Source organism: Neoarius graeffei, chromosome 3, assembly GCF_027579695.1.
Source record: "Neoarius graeffei isolate fNeoGra1 chromosome 3, fNeoGra1.pri, whole genome shotgun sequence".
NCBI lineage: Eukaryota > Metazoa > Chordata > Actinopteri > Siluriformes > Ariidae > Neoarius > Neoarius graeffei.
This window is the reverse complement of record NC_083571.1, coordinates 4347741-4364207: the sequence shown is the minus strand read 5'-3', so window position 1 is coordinate 4364207 and position 16467 is coordinate 4347741. Positions and strand designations below refer to the sequence as shown.

Here is a 16467-nt window from a genome sequence, read left to right as displayed (position 1 = left end):
AAATGAAGTATGCCAGTCTGTTGTCGGCGGTACTGGTACTACAATGACGCCTTTTTTACACCGTGTATGGCCTTCGTGTTTATGCTAGAAGGATCTAACAGTGTTTGGTACACTCTTCACCTCGCAGAACGGCCGTTTTTTGCGATTACAACAAGACTATTTAGTGCTACGGTAACCAACACACTTCCTGTATTGCTCATTCACTTAATGACTTCCTCAACACACTTCCTGTATTGCTCATTCACATGACTAACGTGGCATGACCAACGCCAGCAAATCAGGAAGGTGGATGTCACAGTGACGTTGTCCAATGACGACGTCAGCTAGAGCTCAGCACTGCGTATCCTCGTTCCTCACTGTTTACACAGCACCGGATCAGATACGTACTGGGTTGAATACGTGGGCCCTGGCGGATTCAAACTGTTCTGCCTGTGGAGTCGTTTTCCGGCGTTTTAATGTGCACGGACAGTGCATCTGCAATGAAAACGATACGGATACGGTCTAATGTAAACACCACCTTAAACACTTAAAATAAGTCCGTGCTGGATCAAGTGCTATTCTGTGTGCTTTTTTTTCCCCTTAAAGGTGCTGACTGCAAAGTGAGCTGAAATTTTAAATTATTTTATTATGCGTGACATTTTCCTCTGCCTCGCAAGAACAGGATGTGATCATTTTGATGTCCTGAGGGTTGCTTTTCTCCATTTTAGGATCGTTCCCATCCTTCTTGAGGTAAACAGTATGGCCCGACGGAAACAAGGAGCTTGAACTAATTAGCATAACTATGGAACTGTGTCACACCAAGATGGCGACGCCACCAAGCAAACATCGTGACTCTGTCTCGACCTCGGAGAGTTTTGAGTTGCAGGGATTTGTGTAATTTGTGGTTGCCGTTCGCGAATAGATCCGTGAAACAAATATATAGACGAATATTTAGATCTTTTCTTTGTTCCTGCTGCTTTTGTGTTCTCGTTTCTTTCTCTGTAAGATCAAAACATTGGGTGTATAGTAACTCCATACTCGCTACCGTGGAGTTGAGCCCGTGGGTTCTAAGGTGAAGATAGCCAAGCGCTAGCTTGAATGATTTAGTTATCTGGACAGAAAAATGACACGTCATCTCTCTAACTTTGCTCTATCTTGCAGTTGCTCTCACTAGGCAGGCTTTCCTTTCCCGCTGGAGGGAGAGCTGAGTCCGCCATGTTCGCCCACGCCAACTTGTTTTGGTTAAAAGTAGGTCAAACAGACACCCCCCCACACACCCTAGTCACATTTTTTAATTATTTTTTATATTGTTGCTTACTTGCTTCGGCGATCTCTGGAATCATAAAACGCTGAACACTTTTTTATCTCAGCAAAACATTTACACACAGGATACACGGTGTGTGTGTGCAGCAGAGAAACATCTAGAAGCTCCAACAGTGATAGAAATAGAACATTTTACCCAGAATTCCCTAGTAGAGAAGAAAGGAATAGATCCAGCAACTCAAGTTGAAGGTCAACTCAACCGGGCATTCAAGATATCAAATCAACAGCGATATGAAATTACAAGTTCACAGCCAATTCAAGAGTTTTGTCATCTACAGTTCCTCAAGTATTTGGCCCATGTCTGCCATATGGAAAATGACGCAATACAAAAGCAAGTTCTGTTTGACAGACGCACTTCAAATAGACTTTGGAGAAAAGTTGAAGACCTTCTGGGAGTGGACCAGCAACAAGCAAGGAAAGCGATGATGGACAAAATGAACTTCAAGTGTCTATTGGAACAACGGTTCCAATGACACGCCCCAAGGCCGATCTCGTGCCATGCGGGAAAATATGATGATGATGATGATGATGAAATCAACTTTGCAGTCAGAACCTTTAAATAAAACCAGGGATTAATGTGATCATAATGACGATTCATGCAGCGATATTTTTCAGAGACACACTCAACTCCTGTTCGATTTATTTCAACGCTCACCATCTTCACATTCATATTTCAACATATTAGTATTTTTATTACATCTGACCATAAGGCCGACTGCCGTGGCGTGGCGTCCGTCATCCATCCGTTGTCCACAATTCAGTTAAATTGTATCTCCTCCATCGGTTCTCCACGGATTTCCGTTCTGAGTTTTTGTTTGAAAGAACTCATCACTGCACACAAAACTCGGTTGTTGTTTTGTCAATTTTTTTCGAATGAGTTACTAATTAGGCCAAATCAGTGGCGGCTGGTAGTCTTTCAAACAGGGGAGGCTGGTCGGTTACGATATTTCCAGATTTTAAAAGAAAAAACATCAGTTTTGCCCATACTCTTGCCTCTGATCTGGCTGATTGTTGGCAGCGTCACAAACTGTGAAATAACAGGTTCTTTTGGCCCATTAGCCTACTGTCCAATATACATGATGGTGGTGTTGGGGGGGGGAGGGGTATATTTTAACTTTTTATATTTTAAAATTGTGGCATGTTGTTTAAAAGTTGATCATTATTGAAAGCAGCTCTTTGTCAGGAACCTCAGCAGTAACAGCAGAGTGTTCTGGAATAGGCACAAGCACTGACCTTGGGGAGCCAAACATAGAGCTGGGGGCCACACATTTCATTCAATGACACTTTCCCTATATTTTACTTATTTTGACTGAGAAATGTTTTATTGACAATTTTGATAACCCTTCACTTTTAATCCAGGTCTGTAGTGTGAAATGTTCTCGGCTGTGTTTTTGTTTAAAAATGTTTTCCAAATTGTAGCTGTGTTTAATTCATATCCAGAGAAATATATATTCCAATATAATATACTCAGCATAAACATTTTAAATAGATTCTATATTTTTGGTCCATCCATGACATATTACTAAAGTAGCCTATTTACTGTTGTTGATGTGGGTCACTTGCTGTTAGCCAATTCACTTTCTCGTACCAGGAGAGCTGAAAGGAACGAGTATTATTCCCTACCTTTTTCACCAAGTCAATTTGAGGTGTTGGTCTACCCTGCTCTTTAATTTTAATTTTTTCCTCGAAAGGAAGACTGGCAAATGGCTTCGCCAAAATTAAATCAGCAATGCTTGGCATCCGTGCGCAGCTTTCTTGCTAGCTGACTAGCCCCCTCAAGTTCAAGTTCAGTCACTCAAATAAACGAAATTTCTGGAACTAAGATAGCAAACTTGACAACACTATATTTACACTTTATTTACAATGAAAATATATACAAACTAAAAAAGCTGGTAGAAACCGTATGTAATGAATGAAATCGAAATGTAAGCTGATCTCTTACAATACACCACAGCACTTGCGAATCTGCATGGGACTGAACTGAAATTCACCGCTGCCTGTCTATAGTTGAAACCAGCTGTCAATCAAAGAAAATATCCGGCCGCTTTCACCAATCACCAGTCTCCTCGCGGAAACTGCCATGTCCCTCCCACGTGAGGCTGAGAGTCCGTGGGCGGGCGTTTTCGCAGTATTTGTCCAATAACCGTCTTGCATTTTGATATTGAAAAGCGCAGAGCTCCTAAATGACATTGAAGTCCACTGAGGCTGGGCTGCATCGCGCTGTCACGAGGGGGAAAAACTCACGCACACATTAGGCGAACTGGGGAAAGTTATAAGGGAATGATTTCGCACTGTAGTTGGGTTGAGCACATATATTTCTATGATTCTGGATCTGAAATAGCAATGTTATAAGGTCGGCTATAACATAAGCCTAGCGCAATTCATCCTACACGATGTTCGTCATTTTTAGAGGAGGCTGAGCCTCCCTCGTTGTTTTAGAGCAATCGCCCGTGGGCCAAATTAACTTAAAGAATTTTCCAGGCCTCTCACTAGAATTGTATCTCCTCTCTGATTTCTCATCCAATTCCAGTTCTGATTGATGTTTTGGGTCGATCTTGTCTTGGCGAACTAAATTTAGTCCTTTGTTGATTTTCCTGTTGTAAATAATTTGTTTACAACTTTATTTTCAGTTAAATCGTGTCTCCTCCTTCCTTCAGTTCTCAATGGATTTCAGTTCCGATTGTTTTATTTGAAAGAACTCGACCTTCTGCACAAGACTTGGTTGTGGTATTGTCAAATTTTTGCCAATAAATTAGTAATCAGATCAACTTCAGACATGTCCTTCTCATTAGAATTGTATCTCCTCTCTGATTTATCATCTGATTTCAGTTCTAATCGATGTTTTGGGTCGGTCTTTGCTCAGGGAATAAAATTTAGTCCTTTGCTGATGTTCCTGTTGTAAACAGTTTGTCATAGAGGTTGGTCCTCTCTCTCTCTCTCTCTCTCTCTCTCTCTCTCTCTCACACATCATCACGTTTCATTTCTGTTTGATGTTTTGGTCATCATGGTTGTTTTGATGGCAACCCAGATGAGCTCCTACGCCCTTGATGTTCTGGTTAATGATCTCTCATCTTTACATTACATCCTATTCCGTTTATACACAGCAGAAGAATAAATGCTATATCTCCTTCATGTGTGTTTTTCTATCACCTGATGGTTTTTTTTTTGCGTTTCGAAATCTAGCCCTAAAAAAATCTGGCAACCACAGAGACGTTTACGACACACAAGTCATTTTAAAAATGATCTCGAGCTCAGAAACTTCAGCAGGCGCGTAAACTGATTCTGAACACCAGGAACTTTCTTTGTGTCATGATCACTGAAGGGTTTACACTTAATTTTATGACTCAACTAATTATTTTTTTTTGAGAGCTACAAGTGAACAGTCGGATTGAGCAGCAGGTCAGTGTGTTAGTGGAGATGGACCCAAGTGCAGAGTCATACGTTGAGCAAAATGAGAGGCGCTGATGTGACTCACAGGAGCATGTAACCACACCTAGACAATTAACTTCTACAGATATGAGGTAACTTAATCCAGCCATGTGAATCCCTCATGTGCTGATGAGGAGCTGAAGATTGTGAAGAAGTTTACAAAGATGTGTGAAAAAGACAGAAAAAGGAAGAAGTCAGAAGTCAGAATGACGCCACTCCTGAGTTCACCGCGTTCCGGTTTAGAAGTTAGAAATCCAGCAGAAGAAATCTAGCACCAGGAATTTGTCGCCAGGTTAGCCGTTGTTAGCAATACCAGTCAATAACGAAGCATTACGTGGTATTTTGCGCTGGAGGGAGACGCTGGTCAGTACTGTGCGGACGACTGATTTAGGCCCAATCCCAATTCTAATTTCTACCCCTACCCCTCCCCCTTCCCCTCCCCCTTCCCCTTGGCCCTTCCCCTTGAAACTGAGCTACAAGGGATAGGGCTTGAAATTCAACCCTTACGTATTGGGATAGCCCTTCAACGATCGCATACGTCATCGCGTACCTCCGTCAGCGTTTACGTTAGCAAAACGCAACCAAATGCGTCATTGGCTGCGACCAGCCGCTACAGTCAGAGCCAGAGGCAGAACCAGAAATCTCTGCTGGCAGGGTGTGATTTGTTAACTAACACCACTGAATGGGATATCTTTGGCGCTTCGTGCACCACATCCGACAGAATGAGGTGTCAGAACACTCATGTAAACAATAAAAGCGAGAATAACAGAACAAAACGTACGCAGTCAAGCAACCGAAAACAATACTCACTCCCAAAGCTTTTTATTAGCAGCAGCTTGGATTTCAGAAATCGCTGCTCATTCTCAGCTCGAAAGCGAATCAAGCGGCGTGTTTCCTCTGGATAACAACTTAAAACACGTAAATAATGGAGAAAATACATTTATGACAATCTTTCACCGCGGGAACTGCCATCTTTCTGAAATCCGCATGAAATCTCGCTGAAATCCGCATGGCATTGTGGGAAATCACTCAAACCCCTTCGTTCGGAGTCAGCTCCAGGAAAATCTCCGTTTGGAGGGGTACAGAAGCCCTACCCCTTCCCCTACCCCTCCGCGTTAACTGGGATTGGGATACCCCTACCCCTTCACGTGAACGCGCAAAATGGAGGGGAAGGGCCAAGGGGTTGGTCCAAGGGGTGAAATGGGATTCGGCCTTAATGAGATGTAAATAAGACAGAAGTGATAATAAACACGATATTTATATTACTGCAGATTTCACTACTGTCAATGCATCTTGGATTTTCTCTGACTTTCCACCATCAGGGGGCATTCCAGGTGAAATTTCTAACTGGGAACTCGACTTCCCAATACACCAATATTCCTGGAGTATCTCTGAAACTTTCGTCCCAATTTGTCACACCGGTACTTTTTTCCAGACGCCACGTGCACACATCTGGAAGGATTATTTTACCTTCTATAAAAAAAAGGACAGTCGAAATAAAGAACTAATCCCAGGGAATAATTATCCCGAATGATCCTGAATCGGCTTTGTGGGAAAAGAGCAGGTTTCGTCTCAAGGTTTAAATCGCAGAAAAATAAAATATAACAGACGTTTAAAAGGGCGTGTCAGAGAAATGACTTCGCTGGCGGGTTTATTTAAGCTCCAGAGTTCCCAGCACAGGCACAGCCTACAGGTCATGTGACCTATGCCTGGCCACGCCCCCTACAACAAGCACTCGGAATAATAAAAATCAGAACGATCAGTGTGTATTAAAGTAGTGAGTGTGAAGACACCCATCGATGTCATTTATAGAGATCACAGCTCGAGGGAATTGATCACACGTCTTCCAGGAACATTGCTGAACACACACACACACGCTCAGAAAACTAATCCTGTCCTTGGAGTTACATCAAGAAGAACCAGGACCAAGCACAAGTGTGTGTGTGTGTGTGTGTGTGTGTGGGGGGCCTTGTGAGCGCAGAAACAGAAAACACACTGAGATACATGACAAGGTTTGTGATATCAGCGTGTTCAGGGACTGTTTAGCACGGCTTCGTTTGGAGAAGTGTGTGTGTGTGAAGGCTGGTTATAGACAAATGGGCAGGACAGGGAGACTCGGTCAAGGTCCTACAGCCTTCAGCTTCACTCTTTAATATCTGACAGACAGCTTGAGATAAGGACTGACTCAGTTAACACACACACACACACACACACACACACACACACACACACACACACACACACACACACACACAGTCCATTCAGTGCGGAGTGAGACAACATTGTCAAGGCCAGAATAAAGAGAAAACAGAGGGTGTGGACAGAAGGGGAACACACACACACACACACACACACACACACACACACACACACACACTTTTGGCAACTTTATCTTGCTGTGTCACACCCAGTCACAATCGATGAGCTCATTGCTCTGATAAGTTGTGCTTCTGCGTTCAGTTACTATGCAACTCTAGTACCAGGCGGAGCTTTGTTCTATCACAGCGCTCATTTTTATCACCTTTAAAAGAACACACCTCTCACAGACACTCTTCAAGGTTCTTCAGTTGTCTCGCTGGACACCCTGACAACAAAGCGTTTCTCAATCACAAACGTCACCACACGTAGAACCCTATTTCGACGCTTAAATATCCAATAAACCCTTAATGGACCCTCTTTTTTTTTTTTTCCTCAGTGTGTGTTGTCTGGGTAAGTGTGTGACACACACCCCAAATTATTGCTCATTATTTTCTTCTTCACTCCTAGAACCTGTCAAAACTCTTATGGTGCTTGTACACCAGTGGCGGCTGCTGGTTTTTAAAACAGGGGAAGCCCATTTTACGCATTCATCGTAAAACCTGTAGGCCGGATATCAAAGCAGAGAAAGGTGTGCCCCATTAGCATAGTGACTAGACAACCCTACCTAGTGGCAGAAAGTATTTTTGCTTGTACATTTCATGTTATAGTCTGGCTTGCCAGGCTAGTGCCTCATATCCTTAATCAAAAATATCAAACATCCAAAAATCACTGGCTATTCAACGAAGAGCCTTGAACATCATACCCTGATATGCAACACAGAGTCTTTAACACAACACCCAGCTGTGCAACACATCCTTGAACATCTTCTGCAACACAGTCTGGAAATTCATAACCAGGTAGGCTATGCAACACACAGAACCTTGAATATTATACCCAGGTATAACCTATAACACAGAGCCCACCATTCTCTTAACATTACTGAACAATATACACACTTCACATTCATGAACATGAACACTATTTATACACAAATTCTGCCCTCCGCTCCTTTTCCAGAAAATGGTCTGTGACCCTGTCATACCAGCTGGTTGTGCTTTCCAGAGACTTCACCAATTTCTGTTAGCAGCTAGCACTGCAGATCCCAATAAGGCTCAAGCTAGCCTACAACCAGATTGAACTACAAATGAAATAAACGAGTGAATTCACGAATGATCAAACTGATAGAATGGATGAAAGTTAACGGAGCACAACGAGTAATATTTACATTTATTTACAGAGTAATGTACAGAGACATCAATGAGAAGAACCGTTTATATGAAAAGAAATTCGGACAGCACTTTGGCACACGACTGCACTTTCTCGACATCCACTAGGGACTGACTGATCATACTTCCGTGTTCCTCCTCATGTCTTTCAAACACTACCTCCAATAATCCTTTATCAGCCCGGCTTCTTGTCCCTCCCACTGTCTCGTTTAGTCCCAGAGAAGCCCGGCTTCCCTGGAAGTGACGATTTTGTTGATTTTAACCAATAACAACTAGCCGAAATTGGCTGTTCAGAGCCGTCTCGTAGACTGCAGTGGATACCCGGCTGCCAGTCAGTGTTGCCAGATACTGCTGACGTTTTCCATCCCAAAATATGTTCAAAACCCGCCAAAATGCGCTTAAAACTGCCCAATCTGGCAACACTGCTTCCAGTCCATAGAGCCCATTGAAATAAGAAAGGTTACAGCCTGGCAGCAAAGGTGATTCTCGTAGCGAACTGCAAGTTCGTTAGACATCACTCAAATAAGTTAGAGGATAGTTATGAACATAAATACAATCTTGGGCATATATTATGTTATGCAAGTTATTGTTTTAATGAGAATTCAACGTCGTAGATGCCGCAGTTTGGGGAGAGAATTTTAGGGGAAGCTCGGCTTCCCTTGTTGTCTCTGAGAAATCGCCCCTGTTGTACACACTTAGAAAACAGGGTTCTTTAAGTGTTAATTGGATACTGAAGGGTTCTTCAGCTCTTAAAACAGTAAGTGTGCAGTTTAGGATCGAGACTCATTTATCTCCTTCTTCTTGGTGTCTATAAAGGTGAAATGGGGTCGAGTTGGAACCCTGTCTGATGTCTGGTCTTGCTTAGAACATTTACAGTCAGCAGTCCCAGTGTTGGTCTGTAACACCAGCGAAAATGGTTAATCAATCAGAAGGTTCTTTATGGAACCAAACGTGAATGCTCCATATGTCACTGTCATGATTTTTTTTTTTTTTGGAACTTTTATATTTATCTGTGCCTTCAAGAACACTTGAGGAACCCTTAGTTTGAGTGTGTAAACAAGTGTTAAAAAATAAAGCTTTCAGAAAAGGTTCTTAAACAAACAAACAAAGTTTGTATTAATTTATATTTATATTTGTTTACAGGAAGTTTTAATTTATTTGATTTGAAGAATACAGGGTGGGCGGCACGGTGGTGTAGTGGTTAGCGCTGTCGCCTCACAGCAAGAAGGTCCGGGTTCGAGCCCCGTGGCCGGCGAGGGCCTTTCTGTGCGGAGTTTGCATGTTCTCCCCGTGTCCGCGTGGGTTTCCTCCGGGTGCTCCGGTTTCCCCCACAGTCCAGAGACATGCAGGTTAGGTTAACTGGTGACTCTAAATTGAGCGTAGGTGTGAATGTGAGTGTGAATGGTTGTCTGTGTCTATGTGTCAGCCCTGTGATGACCTGGCGACTTGTCCAGGGTGAACCCCGCCTTTCGCCCGTAGTCAACTGGGATAGGCTCCAGCTCGCCTGCGACCCTGTAGGACAGGATAAAGCGGCTAGAAATGATGAGATGAGAATACAGGGCAAAGCCCCAACTGATTTTCAACCTGTTTGGCGTCGGTTTTTACATCAATGCCCTTCCTGACGCAACCCTCCCCAATCTGTCCAGGTTTGGGACTGGCACAAAGTATACACTGGCTTGTGCAACCCCAGTGGCTGGGTGTTTTACCGAATCTGCATGTCTTTGGACTGTAGGGGAAACCAGAGCACCCAGAGCCCTCCCACACAGACACAGGGACAACATGCAAACTCCACACAGAAAGGACCCCACCGGCTGTGAGGTTCAAACCCAGAACCTTCTTGCTGTGAGGTGACAGTGAGAACCAATACACCGCTGTGCTGCCCTAAGTGCTTCTGTTTGGAGTGACAAGCCGACAGCAGAATCTCCCGCTGAACTGATTTTCAGGAAGAACCGGCTGGTTCAGGAGGGACAGTAAATAAAACCAGTGGGAGAAAGTTCTGGAAGCTGCTGTAGTTTTGTTTAATCTCACTGAGCTCTGTGTATATATATATATATATATATATATAATCTCATTATCTCTAGCCGCTTTATCCTGTTCTACAGGGTCGCAGGCAAGCTGGATCCTATCCCAGCTGACTACGGGTGAAAGGCGGGGTTCACCCTGGACAAGTCGCCAGGTCATCACAGGGCTGACACATAGACACAGACAACCATTCACACTCACATTCACACCTACGCTCAATTTAGAGTCACCAGTTAACCTAACCTGCATGTCTTTGGACTGTGGGGGAAACCGGAGCACCCGGAGGAAACCCACGCGGACACGGGGAGAACATGCAAACTCCACACAGAAAGGCCCTCGCCGGCCACGGGGCTCGAACCCGAACCTTCTTGCTGTGAGGCGACAGCGCTAACCACTACACCACCGTGCTGCCCTTATATATATCAGCTTGTCGCACCATTTTAACTGTAGCTGAATGATTCATTACTTCAGCATGCTGTGTGTGTGTACTGTGTTTACTGTTTATGTATTGTGTGTGTGTGTGTGTGTGTGTGTGTCAACTTAGCATATGATTTTAACTGTAGCTGAATTATTCATTAGTCCAGCATGGCCTGAGGATGTGTGTGTACTGTATGTATACTGTTTGTGTATTTTTGTGTGTATGTGTGAGAGAGAGATAAAAAATATGTCAGTGATGTTGGTCACCATGATGGCTCTGTGCTGCCCATTAGAACATTTCCAGATGTTTCTCCTGCTCTTTTTCACATCATAGTCTTCTGGTCCATATGAACTGCCCATAGGAGCTCCGCCCACAGAAACCCCGCCCACACAACATCTGATAAATTCTGTGCACTTGTCTGGCTGAAAGCTTCAGCATCATAAAGGTCCTGAAGGTTGCTCCAGGTGCTAAGTTCTGAGGGTCCTAAAGTTCTACAAAGTTCTCTAAGATCCAACAAATCCTGAAGACCTACTGTACAATAGACTGAAAATTTTAATTTTAGTTTCCTAAAGTCTTTAAGCTCCCAAAGTCCTGAGAGTCGTAAATATGCTAAAAGCCATTAAGTCCTGAAGGTCCTGAAACCCTGAAGGTTCTAAATTCCTGAAGGTCCAGGAGTCCTGATAATCCTAAAGGAAAGCATGGAAGTGTACTTTCTGTGCCTGCTGTCCTTAAGCTTTAAACCCAGTCCCTTTTCTTTCTTCTGTGCCACAGAGAACTTAAATAAGTTTCCCAATGTAAATGTTCACACCGTGTGAAAAGATCTCTGTGGTTGAAATTATTATTCTGTTTATTATCATAACAAGACAAATGGTTCAGTGGTTACAGACTGAAACAAAAAAAATGGCTCTTTAGGGAACAAAACATAGTTGTTCCATGGCATCATTTATAAAAGGAAGCGTCTCTTTTCCCCACAACTGGGACTCGACGCTGATATGGCACAGATCTTTAAACAGTCACTGTGAACTTGTTGACCTTAGATAATGGTGTAAGCCCCTCCCCCCCTCCTCTTGTTCTTTCTGCTAAATATCCCAGCACTTTCTTCGAAAGAAAATCAGCATGGTCCAGAGAGCCAGTCCCACAGGATCTGGGGGCAGTACTGACTCCGAGGGCCCCTTTTACTTTTATTTTTAGTATTTCCAGCCCACACAACTCCGACCGCCAGCTCAGCTTATTATTTTTTGTCAGAAGCCACTTTTTTGGGGGACATGCAGGGCATTTCACTGTGGCTGTAAAGAACTGCCAGGGTTCTACCAGCCGCTTTATATTTCTCAACTAAAACTTGAGACGTTTAATCACCACATGAAGCGTCTGTTATTAAAAATGACTGGTTGATGCTCCTGCAGTTCATACACAACCCACATTTAAGTGCATCAGTGTGCAGACAGGAAGCACTTAGTTTATTCCTACTAGCTTGAAAAAACTAATAATTTACATCATTTTGATTTTCTGAAAATATTATTGCAAGTGGGTGGCATGGTGGTGTAGTGGTTAGCGCCGTCGCCTCACGGCAAGAAGGTCCGGGTTCGAGCCCCGTGGCCGGCGAGGGCCTTTCTGTGCGGAGTTTGCATGTTCTCCCCGTGTCCGCGTGGGTTTCCTCCGGGTGCTCCGGTTTCCCCCACAGTCCAAAGACATGCAGGTTAGGTTAACTGGTGACTCTAAATTGAGCGTAGGTGTGAATGTGAGTGTGAATGGTTGTCTGTGTCTATGTGTCAGCCCTGTGATGACCTGGCGACTTGTCCAGGGTGTACCCCGCCTTTCGCCCGTAGTCACCTGGGATAGGCTCCAGCTTGCCTGCGACCCTGTAGAACAGGATAAAGCGGCTACAGATAATGAGATGAGATGAGAATTATTGCAAGTGCAAAAAAAAAAATCCAATCACAATTCTTACAGACATTTCTACAGTACATTGTAAACCTGGTTGCCTCTGTTAGGAGGTTAAGACTTAGCCATAGATCAGTCTTTTAACAAGACAATGACAAGTCCAAATCAACACAGAAATGATTATAAAAAGAGCAAATTAAAATCAAAGGAATTCCAAATCCTGAAATGTCTTCAACTTTAATATAATATCCTCTAATAAGCAAGAGACTCAGTACTTGGTATGCGATTATATATAAATATGAATTGTAAAGGTGCCAATAATTTTGAAACTCACCTACAAAAGTGTACTAGAGCGGCTGCTACAATTATCGACACCTTAACGATCTTTTGGCCGTTGCAAAAGTAGAAAAGACTTTCAATGTGTAAATTGTGCATGAATAATTACTCAAACTTCCACTGGAAAAAAATGAGTTGATTCCTGATTACTTAGCATATCAGATCACGTGACACCGTTCCACAATTATCGACACCTTTGTCCACAGTTATCGACACCATTTCACAATTATTGACATCTAGATGATTATTTATAAAAAAATCAATTAATAATAATAATAATAATAATAATAATGGGTATGTGGTATTAAGTTAACAAAACACAGTTTTTATTTAAAATGTGTTTTCCATAGACTTATATTTAGTCCAAAATATCTTTTATATAAATATATGGATGTCGGTGTTTACGTAAATGAGGAAGTAATTCTAATGATTGTAAACAAATGAACTGATAATGTTTAACCTGCGTCAGAAAATCTTTTTGTTCCACTTTCTCAGTATTTTTGTAGATCATATTTTGTTCATCATCCGTTGTTGTTTGTATTAATTTCTAGTTTTGTTGTTTACCGATAAATGTCAACAGGAAATCGTCACTGTAACCACATGAACATCCAGGTCAAAGGTCGCACATCATTCCTCGAACCCAAATATAAAATGTCTCCTGATATTGTAATATGTGGTAGAGATTTACAACAAACTGAAAAAAAATTGTGAATGGAATAGAAAAATCTGAATATTTCAAGCATGTAATTTTTTATATGGTAGGAATGTAATTCTATTTATTGCAATCGGATTCCAAATACTCTATAAACATTCCATTCTGTTATGAATCAGAAAAAAAAATTATAATAAATCACAGCACTTTTATTTTTTTAAAGTACTTCATTGTTCTACTTCAGCAATGTTACACAAAGATCGATCCATAACAGTTGTAAATGTCCCTTAATCCCACAGGGTGTCGATAATGGTGGACACCGTTAGTGGAAAGCGATCACTATTATCGACACCTCACGTGAGTGACTTCTCAAACGTGCGTTTAGATACAAAATGGCGGCTGTCGAATGAAACAAAGTAGAAACAAAGTAGGTTTTGATGAGGAGATCATGAAATATCGGTGAATTTGATCAGTAAAAACATGTCCATGATCTTTCCACCATGCTTACCTGCGATGATAACGTCCGGGTTTTCTGAAAAATTACTGATCGTGCTGAAAAAATTCCATCTCCGGTAACGAGCTGCGTCATCAGACGACAAGATCAAAGGGTGGGTAAGGCGGGTCTTCCGGTTGATTAATTAACCAATAATAACTGTTGGAACTGAAACTCAGCTTTGTAAAATTGTTTTTATTGGTAAATCTGAAAAATATGTCTATAATTATGGACTGTAGATAAATGTAGGCGCCACCCTCCTCAAAAAAACAAAACCCAACAACATAGAATCAAAAGTTAAGATCTCGATAATTCTTTTAAGCTTAAGGTCAACATGTCCCTCGGTGGACGTGTTTATTTATTTTGGTGGAGTTTTGATTTGAAAAAGCTGATTTTCCGATGAACTTCATCAAAGCTTTGTGTTTAAACGAGATGATGTTTCTGATATCGCATTTATTATAAACATTAACGACAGACGGCCAAACAGAGCAAAGTTCATTCCTTTGTTTAAAGACTACAGTAATAACCTTTAGACGTGTAAATAAGATACCGTGCCATTTGTTCCTGTAATAAATCAGTAAAAGTCCAGATAAGACTGTACACTCTGCATTAATCACTATATTTACAGTGCTGAGCGTAAATGAGTACACCCCCTTTGAAAAGTAACATTTTAAACAATATCTCAATGAACACAAACAATTTCCAAAATATTGACAAGACAAAGTTTAATATAACATCTGTTTAACTTATAACATGAAAGTAAGGTTAATAATATAAACTTATATTACACATTTTTCAGTTTTACTCAAATTAGGGTGGTGCAAAAATGAGTACACCCCACAACAAAAATTACTCCATCTAGTACTTTGTATGGCCTCCATGATTTTTAATGACAGCACCAAGTCTTCTAGGCATGGAATGAACAAGTTGGCGACATTTTGCAACATCAATCTTTTTCCATTCTTCAACAACGACCTCTTTTAGTGACTGGATGCTGGATGGAGAGCGATGCTCAACTCGTCTCTTCAGAATTCCCCATAGGTGTTCGATTGGGTTCAGATCAGGAGACATACTTGGCCACTGAATCACTTTCACCCTGTTCTTCTTCAGAAATCCAACAGTGGCCTTAGATGTGTGTTTAGGATCATTGTCATGTTGGAAAAGTGCACGACGACCAAGGGCACAGAGTGATGGTAGCATCTTCTCTTTCATTATAGAGCAATACATCTGTGAATTCATGATGCCATCAATGAAATGCAGCTCCCCGACACCAGCAGCACTCATGCAGCCCCACATAAGGACACTGCCACCACCATGTTTCACTGTAGGCACCAGGCATTTTTCTTTGCATTCCTCACCTTTGCGACGCCATACAGTTTTGAAGCCATCAGTTCCAAAAACATTTATCTTGGTCTCATCACTCCAGAGTATAGAGTCCCAGTAGTCTTCATCTTTGTCAGCATGGGCCCTGGTAAACTCTAGGCGGGCTTTTTTGTGCCTGGGCTTTAGGAGAGGCTTTTTTCGTGGACGGCATCCATGCACGCCATTCCTCTGCAGTGTACGCCGTATTGTGTCATGGGAAATAGTCACCCCAGTTTGGCTTTCTACTTCTTTAGATAACTGCAGTGAACTTGCATGCCGATTTTCTTCAACCCTTCTCATCGGAAGACGCTCCTGTTGAGGTGTTAACTTCCGTGGACGACCTGGACGTCTCTGTGAGATGGTTGCAGTTCCATCTTTCTTAAATTTTTGTACCACTTTTGCGACAGTATTCTGACTGATAAGTAAAGCTTTGCTGATCTTCTTGTAGCCTTCACCTTTGTGGTGGAAAGAAATTATTTTCTTTGGGGAATTCTGAAGAGATAAGTTGAGCATCACTCTCCATCCAGCATCCAGTCACTAAAAGAGGTCGTTGTTGAAAAATGGAAAAAGATTGACGTTGCAAAATGTCACCAACTTGTTCATTCCATGCCTAGAAGACTTGGTGCTGTCATTAAAAATCATGGAGGCCATACAAAGTACTAGATGTAGTAGTTTTTGTTGTGGGGTGTACTCATTTTTTCACCACCCTAATCTGAGTAAAACTGAAAAATGTGTAATCTAAGTTTATATTATTAACCTTACTTTCACATTACAAGTTAAACAGATGTTATATTAAATTTTGTCTTGTCAACATTTTGGAAATTGTTTGTGTTCATTGAGATATTGTTTAAAATGTTACTTTTCAAAGGGGGTGTACTCATTTACGCTGAGCACTGTAAATACTCTCTTCCCTTCCAGACACTCTTAGAACATATAGAACACTTAAGGGTTCTTTGGTTGCCCCAAGAGGAGAACAATCTATGTAGTGTTTCCTACTCAGAAAGAGTATCAATAAGATTCATTTTACAAGGCAAGGAACCCTTGAAGA

General features: G+C 42.0%; 1 protein-coding gene across 4 annotated transcripts in view; it reads left to right on the top strand.

The window, feature by feature from the left end:
• itpk1a (inositol-tetrakisphosphate 1-kinase a) overlaps window positions 1-16467 on the top strand; it is a 77090-nt gene that overhangs the window by 37385 nt on the left and 23238 nt on the right. The window lies entirely within an intron of this gene.